Source organism: Dreissena polymorpha, chromosome 12 (genome assembly GCF_020536995.1).
Source record: "Dreissena polymorpha isolate Duluth1 chromosome 12, UMN_Dpol_1.0, whole genome shotgun sequence".
Lineage (NCBI taxonomy): Eukaryota > Metazoa > Mollusca > Bivalvia > Myida > Dreissenidae > Dreissena > Dreissena polymorpha.
The window spans coordinates 74,712,630-74,730,111 of record NC_068366.1 but is presented as its reverse complement, the minus strand read 5'-3'; positions in this window follow the sequence as shown (position 1 = coordinate 74,730,111).

The following is a 17,482-nucleotide window of genomic DNA, read 5'->3' as shown; positions in this document are numbered from 1 at the left end:
AAAGGGTCCATACCAATGGGCCTGCGGAGACGATTGTAAGATGGTGTACAAAGCCAGCTACGACAGTGTCCATTTGAAATGAAATGATAAAGCGGTTATCCTTTCCTAAACACTTTAGCATAACCTCCGTTTAAAAAAAATCACTACACCATCATAACTTAACTCGAATGAGTGTTCATTTGCAATCACGGTTTAAAAACAAAAGTTCATTTATTTGCTGTTTCGAACTGTTACTAATATATCCGAACACTCAACTCTGATGGTTTTAAATTGTTTGCATGGCGTTGCAAGGTTGACTATTTATTACTTGTTTATTATATTTAAAATAACTCGCAATTTCGATTTTGATGTCTCAATCAGCGAAGGCACCACTTGTTGTAAATTTAACTTCAGACCAAGAGATTAAGTATATTACGAACATTTTAATTAATAACATATTGCCGATAGACGAGGGAGGATTCTTATCTGTTTCCACTTTATAAATTTAACCAATAATTTAATTGTGTGCAGCACTTGTAACCGTGCCTAACGACAACTGAACATTTGACGTAATGTTATGTACAAAACTACCATTTTCGAATGTGCTCACATGCTGTCACTAAGTCAAACGAGACTTCTAGAACTGGATCTGAAATGAAACGTCAACGCAGATACTTTTCTCGATTTCATCAAAGCCTCTATAAACGTATCCACTACACAATCATGATTCAAATCCTTATTAAGACTGATATTTAAAAAAACATGTCACAAAAACCGCAGTCTAAAATGTATCGACTATTTGATCATCTTTCATTTCAATGCATATTATTTTGCTGTCTCTGTGAATAGTAGTCTGGTAGTATCGTAGTTCTGAATAAAAAGCTTCTATAATGTATCGGTTTAATGAATTTCATTTTGCTATGCATAATAATCTGAAGGTTGCATAAGTGTCGAATCTCCACGGATATTCCAAATAGTATTGCTTTCTTTATTATCGTTTTTTTATTCGGTTTAGAGAATTATTGATTTCATTCATGACATCCTGAACATCGAACGTAATCTGTGAATAATAGTGTCCTCAAATTGCGAAGTAGAAATAGGTCACTTCAAATTTACTAAACTAATTTACAAACAGGTATGCACTTGAAATATATAAGACTTCCAACCTCTGTTGAATTGTCCAATAACAGTTTTACCACAGATTTGCCTCTATACAGCCAATAAAGGGTACCGTTCTCTGATCAGTATGCTGGTTGTTTTTCTCGATGATTATCTGTGTCATTAATGTAACCCATGAAGCTTTCCATGTTCATTCTCTATGAAGAAACCACAGAAACGATACGCTTTATCAAATGATTGGTGTCTTCTAATTGAGTTCTTTATAACGTCACTTTCTCTGGTCAAGTCATTGTATGCAATATAAATCGTTAAATGATAATGATAAATGAGAAAGTCTCATATCGTTACGTGTAATGCATGAGAAGAAAATCTTGATTAAGGACGTATGCTGCAGTTTTAATGCAAATCTTGCTCCACCTAGAATTTGATAATTTTTGGTATTTAGGTAGAACCATCTGTTGTGAATAGAAAAATAAAATAAAAATCATGGGTTACCGATGTTGTTCATTTTTTATTCGCACTTGAACAACAAGCATATTTCAGCACAAGAACAATTCACCAATAAGGTAATAACATATAAAATTGAGTAAATTAATGAGAACAGTGTTGAAAACAACCTTTATTTATCATAAAACATGTGATACTGATTTAATTTGACTGCAATTCTAAAAAAATAACATGAATTGATTGATTCATGTTTTTCATCATTTTTTTTAACAAAAACAACAACAACAGAATTATACGTATGAAAATAAATAAAATGCAAATTTCATGAATTTTTTTCAGAACTTTTGTTTCCTAGATACGTGAGTTAACTTTGAAAATGGTTCCGGTCCGTTGAAAAACATGGTTGCCAGGGGGACGGGGCAGTTTTCCTTATATTTATATAGTAAAAAGGCTTATAAACAATCATGAATTAAGGTCATGTAACATGCGAGACAACTCTTCTTAATATTGCATTTAAGTTTACAGTAGTTACTCCCCTTTGATTATTAATGGTTTCATAATAATACAGTGTATTTGTGTGTATCATTTATGTGTTAATTGTTTTTCGAGGTTGGATGTTTTTTCGAAGAGAAGGGGGCATAAAGTGATCGGACTGTCCGTCTGTCTGTCCGTCTTTCCGTCACACTTTGCGTTAAGGTTTCGAAAAATGCTCATAACTTCTATGTCCCTTGAGATATAACCTTCATATTTGGTATGCATGTGTATATGGACAAGGCCTTTCCATACGCACAACATTTTTTACCCCTGTGACCTTGAACTTAGGGTCCGCGTTTAGGTTTCGAAATCTGCGTTTAGGTTTCGTAAATGCTCATAACTTCTATGTCCTTTGAGATATAACCTTCATATTTGGTATGCATGTGTATATGGACAAGGCCTTTCCATACGCACAACAATTTTTACCCCTGTGACCTTTACCTTGGAGTTAGGGTCCGCGTTTAGGTTTCGAAATCTGCGTTTAGGTTTCGAAAAATGCTCATAACTTCTATGTCCCTTGAGATATAACCTTCATATTTGGTATGCATGTTTATATGGACAAGGCCTTTCCATGCGTACAAAAATTTTGACCACTGTGACCTTGACCTTGAACTTAGGGTCCGCGATTAGGTTTCGAAATCTGCGTTTAGGTTTCCAAAAATGCTAAAACTTCTATCAAAGCGTTTATAGGGGGCATACGTCATCCTATGGTGACAGCTTTTGTTTTTAGCTCACCTGATTGCTCAGGTGACCTTTTGTGACCGGTCTTTGTCCGTCGTCCGTCCGTCCGTCCGTCGTCGTCCGTCCGTCCGTCCGTCGTCCGTCCGTCCGTCCACATTTGTTCGTAAACACTCTAGAGGCCACATTTATTGTCCGATCTTCATGAAACTTGGTCAAAAGATTTGTCCCAATGATATCTCGATCGAGTTTGAAACTGGGTCATGCTGGGTCAAAAACTAGGTCACTAGGACAAAAAAAGAAAAAGCTTGTAAACACTGTAGAAGTCATATTTAATGCCCAATCTCCATGTAACTTTGTCTAAATGTCTGTCTTAATGATATGTTGGTTGAGTCCAAAAGTGGTTCCGGTCCGTTGAAAAACATGGCCGCCAGTGGGCGGAGCAGTTTTCTTTATATGGCTATAGAGAAACCTTGTAAACACTCTAGAAGTCACAATTTTGGCCCAATCATCATGAAAGTTAATCAAAACATTGGTTTTATTGATATGTCGGACGAGTTCGAAAATGGTCCAGATCGGTGAAAAAACATGGCCGCCAGTGGGCGGGGCATTTTTCTCTATATGTATATTGTGAAAACATGTGAACACTCTAGAAGTCACATGTTTTGCCCAATTTTCATGAAATTTGGTCAGAACATTTGTTTCCTTGATACGAGAGTTGAGTTGGAAAATGGTTCCGGTCAGTTGAATAACATGGCTGCCGGGGGCGTGCAGTTTTCTTATATTTATATAGGAAAAAAAGTTTGTGAACACTATAGAAGTCACATTTTTGCCCAATCATCATGAAACTTGGTGAAAAGATTGGTTTTATATATATCTCAGATGGGTTTGCAAATGGTCCCGATGGGTCAATAAACATGGCTGCAAGGGGAGTGGGGGCAGTTTTCTTTATGTGACTATATAGAGAGAAACCTTGTGATCGAACACTATAGAAGTCACATATTTTGTCTAATCATCGTGAAACTTAGTCAATACATTGGTTTTATTGATTTCTTGGACAAGTTGGAAAATGGCTCAGATCGGTGAAACACACTTTTTAGCTCACCTGATTGCTCAGGTGAGGTTTTAAGATTGGTCTTTGTCCGCTGTCCGTCCGTCCACATTTGGTTTGTAAACACTCTAGCATTCACATTTCTCAAGCATTCTTTATCAAAGTTGCTGAAAGATCTCAGTCAAGTTTGATGATGAGCAAAATCACATAATTAATGACATAATTATTGCCCTTATATTGTCCAAATTGCCATTATATTATACAAAATCCTTGTAAGCAAAGTTTGATGTTTGGTAGGGGGGGTCAACTCAAAATTTAGGTCACCATTTCAAATCTTACAAAAACACTCCCTACGCTAGAGTTTTGGTTCAATAATGATGAAACTTGACCAGGATGTTTGTCTGGTCAATATCTAGGTCAAGTTTGACATTAGGTAAAGATTGAATGAACCGACTCCTCTCAGGTGAGCGAACTAGGGCCATATTGGCCCTCTTGTAATTCTTGATATGACTTTACAATTTTATTGATGTATGCACATGTAGATTTGAATATAATGAAAATACAAATTATAAATAATGTGTCTTACATTAGGTTAATTAAGTATTCATTTAAAAACAATACGTATATAAAACACTTAAAGGGGCATAACAACTGTATTTATTGTGATTCTTGATATGACTTCACCAAATCACGGCATATCATTTGTATAAATTAATGTATATTAACGCAGTTCCATATTATTAGAATTGCTAGGGAAATAAATATGATTTTTTTTTATCTTCACAGTTTGTGTACGATAAAAATCTAATCCAATACAACTATTGCATTTTTAGGAAAACGTTTAATACCTTGCCGCAAATAGATTTCATTCCAATTTAGCCAAATGGCTCGTGGGCTATCAAACAGATATAAGAAAACAGAAAAACAAGCAAATTCGTTGAATTGATATCCCCCGCAAAAAAAATGTGTTTGTGACAGACGGGCGGACGAACTAACGTACGGACGGACAAAGCCAATTCTATATCCCCCCGCCTTTAGAGGGATATATTGACTAAGTCACCAGACTCTTTTGGTCACAATAACAATTCAAAATACAACTTGAAGTCAAACAATAAATACTAAGTTCCAACACATCACGACTGAAAATGAACTAACTAAATAAATATCCGATCCTTTTTGCTCAATATAATTCGGGTCATTGTTCTGTCAAATGTTAGAAGAATATATCTTATTGAGAATCGAGAATCGATTAAATACTTGTATTTTAAAGGCTGTTGTTTACCCGTTCCAGAATTCGGGCCTTATCAAATTCCCCAATGCTACACGTGATCCCATATCTTGTCTTAAGCATTTCAACGTGTAAACATTTTTTTTAAAAAGGATTCCAATATATTTAGATAGAAAGATTTATATTGCTTTGCATTCGTGTAATATGACGTTATGAGTGTAGTATAAATGGGTTGCAGGTGAGGTACCGGCGCACGTTCAAATACTTTGCATAACGATTGACCAGCCTGTAAATGCCTTAGTGTACATTAATATGTTTTTTTTAAATATATTGCTTACCAAAAATAAATACAATGCTGGTTTTTTCCAATCATATTGGTCAGAGAAAAATAAATTAAGCGCAAAAATGATGCTCCACTATCCACACATGGTTCCGAAAAATCAGAGCGTCGTGGATGAATAATTTTAATTCATCAGATATTTTATGTAGTAAATTATGTCTAAGGGTTAGGGTTAGGGTTGAAGATAAACAGCTAATTAAGCATATATATACTCATACCACTGTTTACCGTTACATACTAATTTAAGATAGGTTTATGATTTGCATATTGTAGAGTCGTATCTTATTGAAATATACTTAAATTTTCTAAGAATGTGTATACATATAGATTTTATAGCTAGGACTACAAATAGACAGTAATATGGAGAGACACTTGATAAAATAATTCAGTTCTCAATTTAGCTGCTTTAAAAAATAAATGTTGCTAGCTTTTTAACTGTTTTTGCGTTGTCAATTTGTAAGAGTCCAATAAATTTTAACATATGTGTGTGATTCCAATAATATCTATGTATATATTGTTTTCTTAGACTTTTAAAACTGGACATTCGAGTAAAAATGAAACTCATCTTCGAGAACGTTACAGTGTTTACATTTTCTGTTATCATACGGTGTCTTTTCAGGCTTGTGCCATCACCCTGCTTCGACTTCAAGTCTGTGAGCAGATACTCTTAACCGCGTTAACTCGAATCTAAATTTTGGAATATTTACAATATTGAGATAGGGCTGAAATCTAAAATTTCCGTAAATGCAGTAGTTTTTACCCCTTGTCGTTTGTTGTAACTCGGTTATCTAATTCTGGATATAAGTTGTTTTACAATGGCTATAAAACAATTTATGTCTCCTACTCCCTGAAAATACCATGCCTTACCGAAACCTAGAGTATTTAATATGAGTTTAACAGATTTTACCCAATATTTTTTTCGGGATACACGTCAAGATCATGAAATAACGTATTATAAACAATTTTAGTATACATGTATTTAACATCATCGGATTGTACTATTTGTAACCAATATTTTAAAACCAAAACTATCCTTTTATTTATAAGAAGTTTACGCCCAAGTTCTCCGTAAATGAAATATTTTGTGTTTGAGATCGGACACTAAGCACCTGTTTACAATAACGTAGGTGTATTCTTTCAATTTGGATGCTATCGTTTAATCCCCAAACTTCACAGCCATACCTTAAAATTGGTTCAATAAGCTTATCAAATAATTCGAGACTATGGCTAACTGAAATATTTGTAAATTTTATCAAATTTGATTTTAACTTAAAAAGTGCTTTTAGTGCCTGCCCTGACAGCGCATCATATGTTGCTGAAAACGAGCCACCCGTTGTGAATACTATTCCAAGATATGTAAATTTATTTACAATTTCTAGTTCATATCCTTGATATCTAAACTTCAATTTTTTTCTATTTTGTCCCCCTTTTTTAAAAATCATTATCTTCAATTTATTGATATTTACACAAAGTTTCCATTTCGCACAATACTCATCTAACAAATCTAATCCATGTTGTAAACCAGCTTCCGATTCTGCAAAGAGAACAATGCCGTCAGCATACAGCAATACAAATAATTTTAACATGCCAATATCAAAGCCTTCAAATTTGTTTAGCATCAAGTGTTCCTCAATATCGGTAAGATACATTGAAAATAAAAAGGGCGATAATGATTCCCCTTGCCTTACCCCTAAAAACATGTGAACGATTAATTACTGATTTCATTATCGTATTTTATTTTCGATTTAACCACATTATACATCGATCTAATTATATTCAAAATTTTACCTCTTACGCTTAGTTTTATTAGTTTGTACTATATAATATATCTCACAACAAAATCAAATGCCGTTGTAAAATCAATAAATGCCGTATACAGTTTCTTTTTTTGATTTAAAATATGAGAAATTATACCTTGTAAAACAAATTTATTATCAACTGTTCTCATGCTTTTCCAAAATCCGGCTTGGGCTTCTATGTAAACATTATATTCCCCACCCCCCTCCAACACTTAATCGATTGTCAATAATTTTACTAAATAATTTTCCTATAGTGCTTAACAATGTTATTCCCCTGTAATTGACAGTGTCGTCTAAATCGCCTTTCTTATGTATAGGAACAATTTACCCTTCGCTCCATGCCTCTGGAAAATAACTTAACTTGAACATTTTATTAAAAAGCACATACAAAACATCCAAAACATGGATTTCGGAAACACCATGTCTTAAAAACTCATTTAATACATTATCCCATTTGTACATGTATGTTGAATTAGCACATTCATTTTTTTAACAACACATTTGTATCAATATCATCAAAAGTATCATCATTATTGTAGGTAGTTATACAAAACTGTACTACACAGTGATCTGATATTAAATTAGGATCAAAGACCTCAAACTCAGCAACACATTTGAATAAAGAAGGTGAACACGTAACAAGATCGATAACACTATACTCCTTACTAGTTACACAAGTGAATTTTCTATACTATCTATACCTAATCTCCCATTCAACACTTTTAACCCATTCATTTTGCAAAACTCAAGTAGACAATTACCATGCTCATTTACAACTTTATCTTGACTTAATCTCGGTAAACAAATATCTGCGATATAATCTTCGGGTAATACATTAAATCGTTGTAAATCATTATTTTCAACATAATCGGCTTTAACGCCAATTCTTGAATTAAAATCTCCTTAAACTATAAATCTGCAGTTATTAGTATACGTATTTTAAAACTGTATAATATCGTTTAATTACATAAATTGCACGAAGCTCCAAGATTGTCCATGTTTCAACTTCATATCACAAATGATGAATTTTGAGACAACGACCTCAATTAATATGCACATTGTCTGAACGTATTGTATTAACTGTTTTAACGTTGTAACAACTGCATTGAACGAGTACAACGTACTTGGAACCTTCTGCGAACTCCTTAAAACGAGTACAAAGTACTAAGAACTTACTGACAACTTATAGAACGTGTTGCAAACGTTGTAATAACTTTTTCTTTTAGTTTCTATTTATTAACACGAAACAAGATCGTACTTGAGACGTCGCACGGGCGGGGTCGGTCTGTCTAAGAACGGATTGGACGGACTAGAAACGGACTCGATCGGTGTGGCATCGTACAGGTAATTTCGGTTCGATCGCACTACGTTCTGGCACGACCTTAGTACGACCTATCCGTTCTTAGTACGTCCATTCCGTTTCCAGTACGTTGTAACTACGTTTAATTTTAGAACGGGATGATCGGAAGAAAATTTTGAGTAGGCTCAAAGTTCTGAAACACCTCTCCCGTTCAACCCCGTTCCAGGCCGTCCACAAAGTTCGAAGACAGTTCGTAACACGTTTTTACTACGATCACTCCGTTCTCACACAGTTCGAGCCCGTTTAGTCGCATTTTTCAGAACGTACTTCGAACGGAGTCAGTGTATTGGAGGTATTATAAAGAAGTATTGATGTTTCAATAAAAAGTTACCTGTCTTAAAGAAAACGTAAGACTGATTTTTTTTCAAATTGTTAGTATGATACAATGGTATAATATAATAATATATTATATTTGCTATGCATTATGCTATACATATTTAGATATTTCACTATAATCCGTGTGATCATCATGTCGAAACCAATCTTGTTGCCGATCACTTTTTAAATGCTGATTCACGAATTAAAATGTTCTTCAGTGGGAATGACAAACGGCAGAAGCAGGAGCTTAACTATAACACGTTCAGTTTTTAAATGAAAGTCGTTTTAAGGTAGAAATTAAAGATGTTATACGCTTTATGTTAAACTTAAGCTGTACTTTGTTGGAAAAAAAATGTGAGAAATAAATTTACAACACTATACTATACGTTTTGTTATATATATAATTATTTATAAATTCAGAAATGGCATCTTTTTTATAAGTCTGACAAATACATTTGAACTTAATTATATATTTAAACACACAATCAAGAACGTTCATATATATCTTTAAAAGTTTACAAAATCTAGTTTTAAAGCATTTTTCATAGAAATCTGAATCATATCGTATTATGCTATATTTTTTTACACGAATGTGACGATCTCTTTAATGTCAAGTTCTACTTCGGCTTGTTGAAACGTTTACTCTTAATTATCCTTGTATAATGTTTGGTTGATATTTTGGAGCAGAATTTCTGGAATCTGGAAGTGTACTTGATCGTTGAAAGAATCACTTGTTAGTTAGTCGTGGTCATCAAAGGCACCAGTGTTGTTTATTATGTTACATGTTGCAAAACAAGTCATACCTCGAGAATTGTTGGTTATCGTAAACCATATTACAACACCACAGTTTAACGCGAATGGGATAGCTTTTTCAACATCTTTGTGAATATTGTCTTAGCATGGTGGTATGTAGATTTCTCTTTTCATTCGGAAACGACCTATGCATGAATGGCTTGGTATTCTGCTTGCACTAGGCGCGCGCAGCCGGCACGAAACAAAATGATGTCGCACGCGATGGTTTAATTACAGTAAATCATTTTGACAAAATATGCGTTCTTCAACAAATCCAGTTGGAATTTAGAGAAGATCCTTTTCTCGAACTGTGTTTGTTTTGCAAACATATTTTTACTAAACTCTTACAGATAGTTAACTGAAATAATGAGATCTAAAACGAATATATCAAATATTATGCGAAAGTTTAATTCAGTTTGTTTAATTGTATTTCTTAAATAATCCTGTTTTAAAGGGTATCAAATATTTAAATACAATACTCATAATTAATTCATCCGATAGAAACTGCATATAAGTGTTGTCCTCTATTTATTTTTTAATCCATTTTTTAATCCGTATTGCAGGAAAAGACTTATTAAAAGAAAGCTAGATGTCATATTAATGGATAATAATGAAAAACACATTTTTGACGTACATATTGCAGTAATTAACAGTTGGACATACCTTATTAAATATATGGATGATTGAATACATTTCTGCAGTTGAACAAGCACAAATAAGTCACTCACAATATACAAATTAAACCTCCGACAATTGTTCACGAAAGGACCACGAATCCTATTTCAGCCACATCCACGCTGCATTAAAAAAACAGCGCTGGGCATTATGTTGAGAAATGTATTATGTTGAGAAATTTGGTATCATTTTCTTATATATTTTGAAAATATTGTATAATTAAGGTTCATAATATTCAATAAATTACTTAAATTTGAAACAGCAAATAAAAGGGAAAATTATTGTAACATGTGGCTAGGTTATACTCACGAGGTTGGTTATAAAGGCAGGGATTTGATCCAGCTATGCTGGTTCCAGTCAAAACTCTATGCGCAGGTTGGGATTGAGTCGTCAAACATTTGTTCATTTCCACTAGTGCGACGGATATTTATTTTGATTGTACTAACCCACGCCGGTAATGCGGATACTTTGATAACGGATGGCACTTCGATAACAGAGAACAACAAAAACACGCACGAGAGGTGAGTTCTTCATCTTTTCGCATTTATTTTCTTTTCACTGGGTTTTCGGACACGGACCATTGTTTGGCCAATTAATGATAGTGGCATTTCGTAAAGCGAAGAAAGAAAACCGCGCAAAAACTGTTGATTTTTTAAAAAAGACGATAGAATTCCATTGAAAATCAGCACGAAGAGGATGATAAGTACACATTTCAACTACATAGAACTACTTAGAAATAAATCAAGAACGTTTTCATTATTCGAATTAAAAGATAAATAAGTCTATTAATACTACAATATCTTTAATTTGTAGTTTACTAACGTATTTGAGGATTTTTTTAAATTTTACATAGTAGGATGCCACATTTTCATTAACACTTCTTTAGCCGATCATCTCATTTACACTTCTGTACCCGACACTTTTTAGCAGATATAATACACACTTTTTGTGAACCAGAAATGGAAAATTCGCTGTTGAATACAGTTATAATTAACAATTTATAGTATGAAGTAAAATAAAAACGAATCACCGAAAATGTGCTTTATTTTTCTTATCCCTTTGGAATATGAGCATGATTTTGTTTTTAATTGCACATTCAATAAAACACGACATCTTGGGGATTAAAATCTGACCATCTAGTGTGAAGTTTCAATTTATTTTTCTTATATCCATTGTAACGCTTATATAAATTCCTCTCGATGTCTGTTTCTTTGGTACTACACCGGCACTCTCGACGGTCTACAACGTATCAGAGTGGCTGATTTGATGTGTCCCCATTTTCAGACGTGTCCGTTACCAAAGTGTCTACAACATCATGCATGCCACCTTTTAAAACATGCTCTTTCTTCGTTCATATTTCATTGAACATTATCAAAATTTCAGTTTATTAAGCTCAGTAATTAATCTTCATGCTGGAATAGCAAACAACTTGGTAAGAATAGTAAAAATATAGATAAGCGCATTTCAAGTAGAAGATACAACTCGGATATCACAGTTTGTTGAGATTCTCTGTAATCTGACGTGCCCTTTATCGGGAATCGAAGTGTCTACACAATCATGCATACCTCGTATTGAAATATGCTATAAATTCGTTCATATTTCATTGAGTACTATGAAAATTTGAAGCACAGTAATAACTCTACAAGCTTGAATAGCAAACACTGTATTGAATATTTAAAAAAATGTTTATTTTGTTGAAATGGGTACTGATCATCCAGTTTATGCTGATTTCCGATGGAACGTTATCATATTTTGCAATAATCTACCATTCTTCCTTGTAATTCTTCCTCCATAAAACAAAAGGACATACCATTTATCAACTCCACCATGTACCGTGACTCAAAACTAATATTAAGGATAAACATTAAAAATGAGGAACCTATATTTCACGCATGGCATTTGATTTTCTGTGTAATCGAAGTGCCAACCGTTATTCAAGTATCCGCAACACCAGCTTTTTACTCTTAACTTCTTGTATTTTGAATTCAATGTTGAACATTTTTCGCTAAATTTATTTTAAATTAGCAAAACATTATTTAAGAAGATTTTAAAATATAGATTCGGAAGATTAGTGCATTTCAATGAAACAATGTGTTATATAAAAAGTTAAGAAACAATGTTCAGTCGACTTTTCTACACCATTTATTATTTGTTTGCGAATTTTCGTAAAACAAATGAGATGTTGTTAATGACCCTATTTACAAATGAAATTGTTTAACAAAAGTGTCCGTTCTGTTAAAAAATCTGTTATCAGAGAAATAATTAAATACAAAGATCCTTAGAGGAAACTAGAAATAGCGCAATTTAATTTGTCGTTTAAAAATATAAAATAGAAAAAGAATATCCCCCGCTGAACAAACATCGTCAATAATACCGAATACAGCAAATTACTAATAAGATCGACATTTAAAATGTGGCTTACCTTTACAAAACGGTCTTAGATAGGCTACATTAATTTATATCTACTGATAGCTTAACTATGGAGACCAAAAAGGGACATTACATGCAGAGTATGAATGATAAATCTCGGTTTGTCAGTTATCTTAATCATAATCACATCTCAACGCGTAGCTTTAATTGGAATGTGTGGCTTGTGTGCTGATCAGCTATTGTATATGGATGTGATGTGCAATTTGTTTTTCATAGAAACAAAACAGAAAATGATCGAATTTCTACGTATAAACAAAGCTCGATCTTTCATTGAAAGCATTTGAATTGTGTGTGTACCCTAAAAGCGACTTTTTTGTATTCTACATCATTCAAGATTAATGATATAACATATCAAATTGGTACTTACTTCCCTTAGACCGGCGTTCACACCTGACATGTCAAACTTGTTATAAGTTAATAATTGTGCTAAGTTTTGAGATTATTATTTGCTATCGTATTTTATGAATTTTAATAACGTTAAGAACATATTTTAAAAATGAAAGATATAAAAGCAATATTTTTATTTAGTGGTTCAAATGTTAAAATCTGCATACATGTCCTAATTTATAGTCGTTTGACTATCGGTTTTTATCGAGTCGTATTCACATGCGTTGATTGATTGATATTTTACTTTATCAAAGCGGATTTTAATGTGGTAGAAGAATATTGAAACAATACATCGTTTGGATAATCAGCCAAACTGCACAACAAATGAACCTTGATGCTCTGTTCACCAAAATTGTGGCGCGTATTCAGTCGGATCAAGCATTGGACGTATCAATGTAAAATGTCTCCACAGTAAACACACAATTTGTCTGAGGGATCGAGTGGTGAACGCCTTCGATATCAATATTAAGAACATTATACAGACTGAAGGGGTAAGATGAAGTTTATCTCAAATTTAACAACACACATTCAGATGTAACCTTAAATACTATCAATCTCAGAAAAATAATTGTATACGAATTTAAGTTTTCGCGCACTATATAAATATCTGAACTCTTGTCAAACCTTGGTTTTTAAAATACAGAAAGCAGAAATATGTTCACAATGGCTTCTGCTGGACTTAATGTTTTAAACCGAGGCAACGCAAGCGACTTTATTGGAGAATGTACTGTTACACAATCGTGTGAACCATGTATGAAAACCGACACATCAAAAGTACCCACTTTGTTTTGCAAGGATTGTCAAGAGTTTCTTTGTGAAACTTGCAGAAATCCACACATCGCATATGAATCTGGACAGCATGACATCACTTCTTTATATAGTATTTATTCAAGAAAGAGAATCACCCCAAGTGGTCGTGGACATGAAAGGAATGGACATGTGTACGGAACATGGAAAGCCCTTTGAGTTTTTCTGCGAAACCCATTCTAAGCTATGCTGCATAACCTGTGTGATCACGCACCGAAGATGTGAAAAATTGGATGAAATATCCAGTAATTCTTTGCAAGAAGGAGCAGAGCTAATTAAGTGGAAACAATGCTTGTTAATGTTAGAATCGTATGCTGATGCTAATATGACTGAATGCAAGCAATCTGAAAAACAGTTGAATGAAACAATTAAAGACATATCTAAACAAGTAGATAAGTTGTGAGATCGAATAATAATATACTATAGTGAAACTCCAGCTGCTGGAGCAGTATTGCATTCTCATTATATATAATAAGTTGGTCTTTTATTTAAGGCAAGTGACCAATTGTCAAAACAGTACGAAAAAGATTGCACATGTTTAAGACAAACAGATTGAAGAGGCAAAACGTGATTTTCTCACAGGCAAATGCTTTGAAGTCTGAAGAAGTTAAGCGGCTTAACGATAGGCATGATCTCAATACTAAAGTTAAAGACGACATTTTCGAAACATTGCTATTTTTCTGTGCCACTGCGAATCAAGGTACATTCCAGCAAAAAGTAGATATTTTTAAAACAGATTGAAGAGAAATGTAAAAAGAGCGAATCCGTAATAAACGAACAACGAACGACGCAAGTTTTAACAAAAGTGAAATTTTCTTATCCGAGAGAGCTATCGTCTCTTCTTCAAATGGGGAACAATTTACTTAAGGTGAATTTGGAACAATCAGGCCCCATTTGAAAATGTATCCTTAGTCGACGTCCATTTATTTACTAAATGTATAGATTTGTTTAGCACAATGTGTATATACAATCATACAATTAAAGATTTGATAAATATTAAATAATACAAAAATAATAATAGTTCATGTAGGAACGAAGTGCAATATTTTCTTAACTTTCCCTCGAAAAAGAAATATATATAAAAATATATATAAAGACAGTAACAAAACGAAACAAAATGATGTCGCACGCGATGGTTTAATTACAGTAAATCATTTTGACAAAATATGCGTTCTTCAACAAATCCAGTTGGAATTTAGAGAAGATCCTTTTCTCGAACTGTGTTTGTTTTGCAAACATATTTTTACTAAACTCTTACAGATAGTTAACTGAAATAATGAGATCTAAAACGAATATATCAAATATTATGCGAAAGTTTAATTCAGTTTGTTTAATTGTATTTCTTAAATAATCCTGTTTTAAAGGGTATCAAATATTTAAATACAATACTCATAATTAATTCATCCGATAGAAACTGCATATAAGTGTTGTCCTCTATTTATTTTTTAATCCATTTTTTAATCCGTATTGCAGGAAAAGACTTATTAAAAGAAAGCTAGATGTCATATTAATGGATAATAATGAAAAACACATTTTTGACGTACATATTGCAGTAATTAACAGTTGGACATACCTTATTAAATATATGGATGATTGAATACATTTCTGCAGTTGAACAAGCACAAATAAGTCACTCACAATATACAAATTAAACCTCCGACAATTGTTCACGAAAGGACCACGAATCCTATTTCAGCCACATCCACGCTGCATTAAAAAAAACAGCGCTGGGCATTATGTTGAGAAATGTATTATGTTGAGAAATTTGGTATCATTTTCTTATATATTTTGAAAATATTGTATAATTAAGGTTCATAATATTCAATAAATTACTTAAATTTGAAACAGCAAATAAAAGGGAAAATTATTGTAACATGTGGCTAGGTTATACTCACGAGGTTGGTTATAAAGGCAGGGATTTGATCCAGCTATGCTGGTTCCAGTCAAAACTCTATGCGCAGGTTGGGATTGAGTCGTCAAACATTTGTTCATTTCCACTAGTGCGACGGATATTTATTTTGATTGTACTAACCCACGCCGGTAATGCGGATACTTTGATAACGGATGGCACTTCGATAACAGAGAACAACAAAAACACGCACGAGAGGTGAGTTCTTCATCTTTTCGCATTTATTTTCTTTTCACTGGGTTTTCGGACACGGACCATTGTTTGGCCGATTAATGATAGTGGCATTTCGTAAAGCGAAGAAAGAAAACCGCGCAAAAACTGTTGATTTTTTAAAAAAGACGATAGAATTCCATTGAAAATCAGCACGAAGAGGATGATAAGTACACATTTCAACTACATAGAACTACTTAGAAATAAATCAAGAACGTTTTCATTATTCGAATTAAAAGATAAATAAGTCTATTAATACTACAATATCTTAAATTTGTAGTTTACTAACGTATTTGAGGATTTTTTTAAATTTTACATAGTAGGATGCCACATTTTCATTAACACTTCTTTAGCCGATCATCTCATTTACACTTCTGTACCCGACACTTTTTAGCAGATATAATACACACTTTTTGTGAACCAGAAATGGAAAATTCGCTGTTGAATACAGTTATAATTAACAATTTATAGTATGAAGTAAAATAAAAACGAATCACCGAAAATGTGCTTTATTTTTCTTATCCCTTTGGAATATGAGCATGATTTTGTTTTTAATTGCACATTCAATAAAAACACGACATCTTGGGGATTAAAATCTGACCATCTAGTGTGAAGTTTCAATTTATTTTTCTTATATCCATTGTAACGCTTATATAAATTCCTCTCGATGTCTGTTTCTTTGGTACTACACCGGCACTCTCGACGGTCTACAACGTATCAGAGTGGCTGATTTGATGTGTCCCCATTTTCAGACGTGTCCGTTACCAAAGTGTCTACAACATCATGCATGCCACCTTTTAAAACATGCTCTTTCTTCGTTCATATTTCATTGAACATTATCAAAATTTCAGTTTATTAAGCTCAGTAATTAATCTTCATGCTGGAATAGCAAACAACTTGGTAAGAATAGTAAAAATATAGATAAGCGCATTTCAAGTAGAAGATACAACTCGGATATCACAGTTTGTTGAGATTCTCTGTAATCTGACGTGCCCTTTATCGGGAATCGAAGTGTCTACACAATCATGCATACCTCGTATTGAAATATGCTATAAATTCGTTCATATTTCATTGAGTACTATGAAAATTTGAAGCACAGTAATAACTCTACAAGCTTGAATAGCAAACACTGTATTGAATATTTAAAAAAATGTTTATTTTGTTGAAATGGGTACTGATCATCCAGTTTATGCTGATTTCCGATGGAACGTTATCATATTTTGCAAAAATCTACCATTCTTCCTTGTAATTCTTCCTCCATAAAACAAAAGGACATACCATTTATCAACTCCACCATGTACCGTGACTCAAAACTAATATTAAGGATAAACATTAAAAATGAGGAACCTATATTTCACGCATGGCATTTGATTTTCTGTGTAATCGAAGTGCCAACCGTTATTCAAGTATCCGCAACAC